The 11,718-nt window shown below is 34.1% G+C and overlaps 1 non-coding gene across 1 annotated transcript; it reads right to left on the bottom strand.

Annotated features, from left to right (window-relative positions):
- Positions 1–11,081: 11,081 nt before the first annotated feature.
- On the bottom strand, positions 11,082–11,213 carry LOC143681941 (small nucleolar RNA SNORA72). The gene has a single exon (XR_013174977.1). It is a non-coding gene; the product is annotated as a small nucleolar RNA SNORA72 (small nucleolar RNA).
- Between the last annotated feature and the right edge of the window lie 505 nt (positions 11,214–11,718).

Genomic DNA, 11,718 nt, shown 5'->3' with positions numbered 1-11,718 from the left:
TCTTCTACCTTCTCTCCCTCCTCGACTCAGTTTTCACTGAAGTGCTAAAAAAGCTTCATTTTATATGCCTTACATTTTACATAGTGAGTCCATGACTTCTCATGTTTCCTATTTTTAGTAAGGCATATCACCTTTTCTACAGTAAGTAGGATCAATCTATCTTAATACTTCTAGACAAAAATTAATGCATCATGATACTCTTCCTTGAAAAATTCACAAAACAATGTCAATATTTTCAGGGAAGTCCAAGACTAAATGTATGCACAAGATACATTGAAAAAGAAAAGTCTAGGGACATTGTTGATTGGGACACATCATGAGAAGTTAAGATAGTTATCAAGAAGGGTAAAAAATATAAGTAGAAGACATATGAGATGAGTTTATAAGGATGGATATTTGATCCCACATCTATTTATTTAGGGCAATAGGAACAGCATTTAAAAACATATGCTTAAATACCAACTTTAAAATCCCCCACTAAATGTAAAATTGCAAAGCACTCCCTACTGACATTCTATGTTCCACCTTTTGCACTTAATTATTTTAAATATAGTTATATTACTTGTTATCTTTAATGTCTGTTGTCTGTCCCTCTACTCCATCAAAGGCATAATCTTTCTTTATTCAATACTGTCTTCAAACGCCTAGAAGATTGCATTGTACATAGTAAGCTTCAATTAAGATTAGCTGAATAGATTATTTCGAGATTTTTAGTTTTTTTTTTTTTTTTGCATGGGCAGACACCGGGAATCAAACTCAGGTCTCCTTTTTAGCTAATTGTAAGGTGCATATTAAATAAGGACAGATCCTGATCCCCAAGAAGCAAGGATATTGTTGAAACAATGTAGAGTATTTGAATGGGATAACAGGCTCGATGAAGGAGAATGAAGAAGCTCCTAGTAACCATATAATCATGTCAGAAGCAGTAAGCAACAACATTACCTGATCTAAGAATTTAGAGAAGTTGTTAGTTTATATTCTGCTGAAACATCTGTAGTTCTTTAGTTGCTTAAATAAGAAGCTATTTCCTTATAAACAGTAATGAATCCCACTATGAGCCCTGCAGATGCAATAATTCCTTACCTGCTCAGTTTTCCTGAGAGAGGTGTGTATTGCAGACTGATAAGAGCTCAGGAAGACAAACTAAGTAGGGCTGGATTATCAAAAAATTTTGACCAGGAGGAATATTTACTAAAGTCATACATGAAAAAATGAGATATGGGGAGATAAACCAATATATAAAACATAACAAAGAAATAACGATGTTGCAATAGGATTATATGTTCCAGCATACATATATTTTGCATATAGTCACAGAACATATAGTTCTATAACACTATCTCACAAATGTCCACTGTGTTGGAAGTTTAAATATTCTACTCAAATAAGTACACGCTTAAAACAACTTTAGCTTGGTGTCATTTTATGTGAGATTAACATTAATTAATAAACAGCATTTTATTAAATGCCACATAAAATTAACAATAAGGAAGAAAAATATGAATTATTTCTTGCAGACAAATCCTATGTTTTTCAGCATGTGTCCATCTATGATAGATAATAATTTGAGATGGGTATTAAGTAGATATTTAAAAAATAGGTAGGAATACAGATGTTTGATAGATATTTTAGGGGTTTTGGTTGTTTTGTTTTGTATTGTATTGTATTTTAATGTGTATTAGGTAAAATTTCACCTTTGTCCTTTGCTTCCTAGCCAGATTTAACTGCTTGACACTTTTCCCCAGATAAAGCTTCTCTATATTTTTATTATATCCACCCAGAAATTCATCTATGTGGCATTAATTAAATACTCAAATTCTAAATTGAATACTCACAGCCTTTTCCATTTTATATGATTTGTGGCTGTATCACTTGTAAAATTCTAACTATTTATTATCTTCAATAGTTTTTTTTTTTTTAATGTGCAAAGATCACTTTCAAATTCTACCTTCATCATCCAATTTGGATCACCTATAGCCAAGGGTGTAGAAGGCCCCTGCAGTTTTATACACAGTTACTTCTTGTTGCTACAAAAAAGGGATGAGAATGTAAGAGCTGTCATTTGGTAAACTAAACACTGGAAGATAAGATTACAGTGCTTGGGGAGATTTTTGTCTTGTAACTAGTCACTGTCAAAATGAACTCTCACAGTGTGTTGCCTTAAGAAAATAAAAATCCTATCTTAGAAAATAGACATTTCAGTATGTGCAGCGATAGGGAGGCCTTGGGGACAATGCCAACCATGCAGACATTCAAGGTATACAAGTTAATGGAATAAGTTTTATTTTCACCTTGAGTTCTGGAAGATATCCAAGGCCAAATGAATTGCCGTTCTAGATAGAGTTCTGAACACAGCTTATTGGTGTGGAGGATTGGCCCAAGTCTACTCCAGGGATCACAGGAGACTGAATTATGTCCAGAGACCTAAAGATATGCCTGTTTGTGAGGGGGTGTGTGTCACGGAGTAGGATATTGGCATAAATTTTTATTCCTGCAAATGGTAAGTATTCCTGCTAAACTGGTAAGTATAGATAATAGAAGCATTATTTTAAAATTTTCCGAATAAAGCGTACGGTACTATAGAATCCCATAAGAAGAAAAGAGGAACAAATGTGAGAGCCATGTTGGTGAAATGTAGTGAACTTGGGTAGGATGTACTGTAGTAACATATACATAAAATACTATGCCCACATTTAGAAGGGGAAAAAACTCCCTCAGCTTAACAAAATTAGGGATGACTTTTTGAAAGCTTCACAACCCCCCAATTTTTTTTTATTCCTGTGGACCCAAAGGATTTGTGAAGAAGGTAAGAAACATTTTTTCCCCATTAAAAAAATAAGCTGATTTGTTATTCTTTATGTCTATAATTAGTATTTTATTTAAGAAAGAATTCATAAACATTTCTAATATTGATTTTATATTGCTGCCATAAAAATTTACGACAAATTTAGTGACTTAAAAAAATTATATATTACAGTTCTACAGGTCAGAAGTCTAACATGGGTCTCATTGAATTAAAACCAAGGTGCCAGCAGAGCTGGGCTTCCTTTGGGAGGCTGTAAGTGAGAATCTGTCTCTCAGTCTTTTCCAGCTTCTACCGGATATTTGCATTCCTTGGCTCATCAACCCTGTCCTCCATCCTCAAATTGGCAATGTTGTGTATCTAGGACCCTTCATCCAAAGTCACATTCCTTTCTTAATAAATCCAGTTTCTCCCTTTTCTTTCTTTCTTTCTTTTTTTTTGGATTCCTGATTGGGCTTACCCAGATAATCCAGGATGGTCTCCTCACTTTAAGGTCTGTGACCTCTATCATTTCTGCAAAGCCCTTTTGGCTACGTAAGGAAACATATTAACAGATTCTGGGTTGCAGGAACCTCATTCTGCCTACTACACCTCCCCACTATAACCCGCAAGAACTTTAGTCCTTAAAATTAAAATGTGTCTATGTGTCTGCTTCAAGTCCATCTAGAAGGATATGAAACCTTTCTATTAAGTATCTTTCTTCTTCTCCACTACCACTATTTTGGTTCAAAATATTAAAAACAATTTGGAAGATAATGTAGGAAGCTATCCTCATGGACTAACTAGAAAATATGTATCAAAGTTGTGATTCTAATTAGGATATAGAAAAGCACAGGCCATCATTGCTCGTATGCTAAAAATGAAGATATATTGAACATATTACAAATATCAGTGATGTTAAATCCATTAGAGACCTAAAAGATACAAAGAAAGTTAGATTTAACTTCAGAAAAGTATGAACCCCAGGAATGAAGAGACAATTGGCTAATATTACCCCTGGACTTACAGAGGTTAAGATATGAATTCTTCATGGAATGGGGTGAGAAGAAATTAGCTAAATTTTAGTGCCCTTGGTGGGCTTGCTTGAGGGATTAGAATTCCAAAGAATTCCAATTACAAGGCAAGTCCACATCTACCCACCAATTATTATTTTCCCATATAGAGTTCACTTAGTTCATGCATTCCCAGTGAGGCAATACCATACTCAAGAAGGTAAAATTTAGTTCTTGGAAGTGAAAATGATCTTATTTTTCTTATATATAAAACACTGATAGAGTATATAAAGAGAAATATAGTTTATCTGTGGTATTAAAATTTTATAAGAAGGCAGAGGATTGTGTGAAGAAGACAGAGTGAGGAGCTCCAGGACTCAGAACTTCCTCCAGAATAACTATTAAACAGGCAGGAATTGTCTGAAACTAGTATTTTGAAACTCCAGGGGCCAGAAAAATATTGTATAGCATTCAGGGAAGAGTGGGAGGAAGAGGTTGATAAATTATGGTTCTAAAATGCAAATGCATAAACAGTAATATTAAATCAATAGTTTTGGACATAAAATATACAAAAATATAAATGTTAACAGGTACAAAAATAGGTGGGAGGACAGAGGAGCATAGGAAAAGTATATATATATATATGCTATTGGAGTTAAGTTGGTATCAAAACAAATATGATTGCTATATATTTAGGATGTTAAATTTTAACCCCATGATAACCATAAGGAAAATAGATGAAAAATATATCTGCATATAAAAGAGAAGGCATTCAATACAGTACAACACAAAACATCAAATAAATCTAAAGGTAGGCATTAACACAACCATTGAGAGACAAAAGAAAAGAAAAAGGTATAAGACATGTAATTGCTAAGCAGCAAAATGGCAGAACAAATCCTGCATTATCAGTAGTGACTTTAAATGTAAATGGATTCAACTCTCCAGTCATATGCATATTGGCAGGATGCATAAAAAAGCATGACTCATCTATATATGTTGTCTGAAAGAGACTCACCTTAAATTCAAAGATAGGTTGAAAAATGAAAGGGTGTAAAAATTATATCATGCAACTAATAACCAAAAGAGAGCCGAGTAGCTAAACTAATATAAGATAAAATAGACTTTAAGTCAAAAACAGTTAGAAGGGACAAAGATGATAATAATTATGTCTGATAAAGGGAATAATTCAACCAGAAAATGCAACAGTTATAAATATATATATACATACGCCTAACATTGAAGCCTGAAAATATATGGAACAAATACTGGCAGATTTGAAAAGAGAAATACATGTTTCAACATAAGTAGTAGGAAACTTTAATACACCACAACTAGTCAGAAGATCAATAAGGAAATACAAGACTTGAATGATATGCTAAACTAATTAGACCTAATAGTCATGTATAGAACACATCACCAATAACAGCAGTATCCACATTCTTCTTGAGTGCACATGGATCATTCTCCAGGATAGACCATATGTTGAGTCATAAAACGGGTCTCAGCAATTTTATTTTAATGAAATCATTTAATGTTTATTCTCTCAATAACAGAGGGAAAAAAGAAAATTCACAAATAGTCAAAAACCAATGGATGTAAAAGGAAATCACAAGTGAAATGAGGAAATATCTTGAGCTGAATGCTGAATGAAAATTAAAATACAACATATCCAAAATTTACAGAATGCAGCAAAAGCAGTTCTGAGAGGGTAATTTATAGCTCGTAAAGCTTACCTTAAAAAAGAAGAAAGAAGGAGTGCGAGGGTAGTTCAGTGGTAGAATTCTCGCCTGTCATACAGGAGACCTGGGTTCTGTGTCCAGGCCATGCACCTCCCCCTAAAAAATAACAAACAGAAAACCAAACCAACAAAAATTCAACAAATGGTGCCACAATAACAGGATACTTACATGGAAAAAGAATGAAATGTGACCCTACTATACAGCATACTAAAAAGAACAAGAAGAAGAAAGACTTTAAAACAAGACATCTAATCTCAAAACAGGAAGTACTAGATAAAGAAGAGCAAACTAAAACCAAAGCAAGCAGAAGGAAGGAAATAAAAAAAGATTAGATTTGATATAAATGAAATGGAGAAAAAAATAGAGCATTTTAGCAAAGCAAAAAATTGGTTCTTTGAAAAGGTCTCAACAACCCAATTTCTAGTTAAAGAAATTGTGCTGGTTTGAAAGGATGTATGTATCCTAGCAAAGCCATTTTTTAATCCTAATTCCATTTTGTAAAGGCAGCCATTTCTTCTAATCCCTATTCAATATTGTATGCTTGAAACCATAATTAGACCATCTCCCTGGAGATGTGACTCAATCAAGAGTGGTTGTTAAACTGGATTAGGTGACGACATGTCTCCACCCATTTGGGTGGGTCTTGATTGGTTTACTGGAGTCCTATAAAAGAGGAAACATTTTGGAGAGGGTGATTCAGAGATAGCAGAGCAGAATGACATAGCCATGACATAGCCATAAAAAGCAGAGTCCACCAGCCAGCAATCTTTGGAAATGAAGAAGGAAAACGCCTCCTGGGGAGCTTCATGAAGGAAAGCCAGGAGAGAAAGCCAGCAGATGATGCCGTGTTAACCACATGCTTTTACAGATGAAAAGAAACCCTGACACTGTTCACGATGTGCCTTCTCATTTGAGAGAGAAATCCTGAACTTCATCGGCCTTCTTGAACCAAGGTATCTTTCCCTGGATGCCTTTGATTGGACATTTCTATAGACTTGCTTCAATTGGGACATTTTCTCAGCCTTAGAACTGTAAACTAGCAACTTATTAAATTCCCCTTTTTGAAAGTCATTCCATTTCTGATATATTGTATTCTGGCATCTAGCGAACTAGAACAGAGATTGAATCAGTAATCAAAATCTTCCTAACAAAGAAGGTAATTTCTCCAAACATTCCAAGAAGATTTAACTCAAATTCTATTCAGTCTTCCCAAAAGGTGGTGAAAAAGGAATATTACCTAATGCATTATACAAGAATAAAATCAACCTCATATCAAAAGCAGATAATGATACCACAAAGAAACTACAGACCAATATCTCTCATGAATAAAGATGCAAAAATCCTAAACAAAATACTAGCAAACTGAATGTAGCATCAAATTAAAAGAGTTATAAAGTCTGATCAAGTGGGCTTTATCCCTGGTCAGTAAGGTTGGCTCAACATAAGATAATCAATTAATGTAATATATCACATTAACAGAGGGAAGGAAAAAAAAAACAATATTATCATCTCAATGATGCAGAAAGGCATTTGATGCAATCCAAGACAGCTTCTTAGAACACTAAATATGAAATGAAGCAGCTTCAATGTGATAAAGGATATATATGAAAAGTTCATTGCTAATACTTTACTTAGTAGTGAAAGACTGAAAGCTCTAAGATTGAGATCAAGACAAGGATGCCACCACTGTTGTTCACCATTTTACTGGGAGTTACTGCCAGAGGAATTGGCAGGAGAAAGAAATAAAAGGCATCCAAATTGGAAAGGAAGAAATAAAACTGTTCCTATTGGTAGATGACATGATTCTTTACACAAAACATCCTGAAAAATCCACAGCAAAGCTTATAAAGTGGATAAAGAAATGCAGCAAAGTTGTGGGGTACAAGTTTAATACCCTTAAATCTGTAGTGTTTATATACCCAAGAAATGTATAATCATAGGAAAAAAATCAAGAAAACAATTCCATTCACAGGAGCAACTTAGAAGAATTGAATATTTAGGAGCAAATATAACCAAGGTTGTAAAGGACTTGCATGCAAAAAAAAAAAAAAAGACACTAAAAAGGTACTAAAAGAAATAAAGAATAACTAAATAAATGGAAGGGCATTCTTTGTTCATGGATTGGAAGATCTAATATCATTAAGACGTCAATCTTACTCAAAACACTATATGCATTCAATGCCATCCCAATCAAAATGTCAACAATTTTTTTTGCAGAAATAGAAAAGCAAATTCTCAAATTTATATGGAAGTGTTAGGGACCCCAAATAATTAAAAACATCTTGAAATAGAAGGATGAAATTGTAGTACTGACACCTCCTGATCTTAAAACTTATTACCAAGCACAGTAATCAAAATAGCATAGTACTGGCACAAGGGCAGGCATATAGACCCAATGCAATCGAATTGAGAGCTCAGAAATCAACTCTCACATTTGTGGCCAACTGATTTTTGACAAGAGAACAAAAACCACACAATTGGGAAAAATAGTCTCATTAACAAATGGTGCTACGAAAACTGGGTTCCATTTGCATAAAAAGGACACTTCATACCTTATACAAAATCAATTCAAAATGGATCAAAGAAGTAAATATAAGCATCAGAATTATCAAATGCCTAGAATAAAATGCAGGAAAGCATCTTCATAACCTCACATTAGGCAATGGTTTCCCAGACTTTACACCCAAAGCACAAGCAATAACAACAACAACAAAAATACATAAATGGGTTCTCATCAAAATTTGAAACTAGTGCCTGAGAAGACTTTAGGGTGAAAGCAAAAGGACAGCCTACACCATGGGAGAAAATGTTTGGAACATTTTGTATTCATTAATGGTTTAATAAACCGAATATATAAAGAAATCCTTCAACTCAACAAAAGGACAAAACAACCCAATTAAAAACTCGTCAATAGATTTGAATAGACATCTCCACAAAGAAGGTACACAAATGGCCAAAACGCACATGAAAAGATATTCGACAACATTAACTGCTAGTAAAATGCAAATCATAACTATAATGAGATTCCATTTCACACATTTAAAAATTTTTTTATTAATTAAAAAAATTAACAACAAACAAAAATATTAACATATCATTCCATTCTACATATACAATCAGCTATTCTCAATATCATGACATAGTTGCATATTCATCATTTCTTAGAACATTTCACACACATTTTTAAGAATGGAAAATATTAAGTATTGTAGAGAATGTAGAGAAATGGGAACTCTTGTCCACTGCTGGCGGTAATGCAAAATGGGGTAGCTGTTGTGGAAGGCAGTTTGGTGGTTCCTCAGAAAGCTAAGTATAGAACCACTATATAACCTGGAAATCCCAAGTACTAGGTATATATTCACAAGGGTTGAAGTTGGGGACTAGAAAAGATATTTGCACTCTGATGTTTATGGATGTATTATTCACAATTGCCAAATGATGGAAGCAACCCAAGTGTCCATAAACCAATGAATGGATAATGAAAATGTGGTTCATACATACAATGCAATATTATTTAGCTATAAAAGGAATGAAGTCCTGATACATGTGATAACATGAGAGAACCTTCAAAACATCATATTGAATGGAATAAACCAGAAACAAAAGGACAAATACTGTATGATTTTATTGATTTGAAATAATTAGAATAAATATACTCCTGGTGTCAGAATCTAGAGTCTAGGGTACCAGGAAATGGGGAGAGGGAATACAGAATGGAAAGCTAAGGCTTAAAATGAATGGGAATGATCTTTGGAATGATTGGAATGTTGGGTGATGGATGGTGGTGATGACAGTACAACATGGTGAATATAATTAACAGCCATATCTGAATGTGATTAAAGGTGAAATGTTACATTGCATATATAGCAATATAATAAAATTAAAATAATAAGTCCATGGAATTACATTACACAAATATTGAATCTAAATTAAATACAGTTATAAATATGTGCTCTCATCAAATGTAGCAAAATACTCACAGCAACATAAAGTGTTAAAAACAGGGTGGTATTTAAGAATCCTGCATTTTATGCTTGATTGCTCTGTAAACTAACAGCTTCTCTAATAAAGAAAATTAAAATTTCAGAGATGATTACAAAGAAAGAAATGATCAAGAGAAATCCTCTTACAGGACTAAAAAATTCTTCTTTGAGTGAAGCAGTGACCAGCGGAAGGCTTGGTTCAGGGCAAGCATGCTATGAGACGTTCTCGAAGGTGATAGGGTATTTGAGAACTGCATCACAGTGGCCCTTGAAATACTGAGGCAGAGCAGCTCACAGACACCATCATTTCCAAAGTATATAGGTTCTTCCTTGAGTACACAGCTGTTGTAATCCAGCAAAAGCTGTAGTAAGTTAGGAGAGCTGGGAGAAATGTCCCTGAGATGTCCACTACTCTCACCAGTGACAAGCAGTGACAATATATTTTAGGGAAATCTGCCAAAGTACATAGAATCTTAGAAAGCACTGAAATGGTAGAGAGAATTTCCAAGTACCAAAATCCAGAAATGATAAGGAAAGTAAAATGACCTCACCAGCAAACTTAAAGTTGGTGGTAGGCTGCAAAGTAGAGAGGACTCCTGCAGGTAAGCAGTCTGATGTTTGGGTTAAGCAAAGAAATCTCCAGAGACACATCAGATTCAGATTCCACACCTTTGTGATGTAAAGTCCTAATCCCACTCTCAAAATGTGTGAAGCCATGATCAACCAACTCTAATTAAAGCAACAAATCTCATATATTACTTTTCTGTTATTGCATAATACATTATCACAATGTAGCAGCTGAAAACAACATGGATTTATTGTCTCAAAGTATTTGTGAGTCAAGAATCTAGATGCTGGTAAATAAAGTCATCAGCTCAGGGTGTCACCATGTTGAAATCAAAGCATCTGCCAGGGCTGCTCTCTCATTTGAGACTTGGAGTCATTTTCCAAGTTCATATGGTTGTTGGCAGAGTTCAGTTCCTTGTGGTTGTAGGACTGAGGTTCCTGTTTTTGGTCTGTTGGCCATGTAGGAGTAAGAGGGCTAGTTATCATGGTTTAAAACTGGTAACAAGTCAAAAGAATGGGAGAGTCTCCATCTTCTGTATTAGAGTACTTCCAGTACAGGGAACCAATATTTTATAAAAATAGCACCAGAAGGCAAGAGGTGAATGTGTTCCATAACACTAACCACAGTAAATATATTTTCTCCTTATCATCACCTCATGCATGATAATGCCTTGTTTCATTTGTAAAAACAAGCTCTGACAAGGTTTAGTAAATTTAAAAAGTGTATATTACTTACTTAACATTTCATCAGTCTGTTCTGGCATACTTCTAATGATATCAGAATCATCTATAAAGCAAAATAAAACAGTAATTTCACAATTCATACATAGGCAACTGATAATCACCAAGTTTCCCTTCTTTGGTCATGTCTTCTTTGCAGAATATTAACTGTTTATTTTCAAAAAGTCATTGTACTAGCTACAGTGTCTCTAGGTTGACCAAAGATACCACAGACACTTCTCACACAAATAGGTTATATAATAAATGAGACTTGCTTTATCATTAGCATTTTAAAAACCAGACTTAAATAAAGTTCTAGGTCTAGGGACACTAGAATGACCTTTATATAGGGGATAGCTGGCCTGCCCTGTTAATCACAAAATCAGGACAGCAAGAATATTTACGGGCATACATTATTTTTTCCCTACATTTTCCAGGTTGTGTCACAGCTTCTAGAACTTAACATTATACATGAGTGCGCATTATTCAGGGTGAGAAAAGAAAATGTGTAAGTTATTTTAAGTGTACATTTAAAAAAATCTTTATCACCACTTTTTATCCAGTTGTCTAGTTGTAGAAATCAAGCCTGCCCATGCCAAAAAAAAAAAAAACAACTCTGTAAATAAAAGCTAGTTGACCTAATGTTTCGTATGTTCTTATCTAGATATCAGGTCTAGGCATATTAGAGTTACATATTAGAAGAAAAGTGGGAATAAGTTCTCATAAATCTTTATTTGTCTTAGGGAAACTAAACTCAATATAATATGGACTGTAAATACAAGTAGAATCCACATAAATATCTCCTACTTTTATGTATGTAAGTCAGATTGTTTTGCATGACCAATGGGGGCTAAGTGTACTCTTCATCTAGAATTAAATGATTTGATAAATATATTATTGCATGATACAGT

The sequence above is a fragment of the Tamandua tetradactyla genome, chromosome 4 (assembly GCF_023851605.1).
Source record: "Tamandua tetradactyla isolate mTamTet1 chromosome 4, mTamTet1.pri, whole genome shotgun sequence".
NCBI lineage: Eukaryota > Metazoa > Chordata > Mammalia > Pilosa > Myrmecophagidae > Tamandua > Tamandua tetradactyla.
The sequence above is the reverse complement of the archived record's forward strand: the minus strand, read 5'-3'. Positions and strand labels throughout refer to the sequence as shown.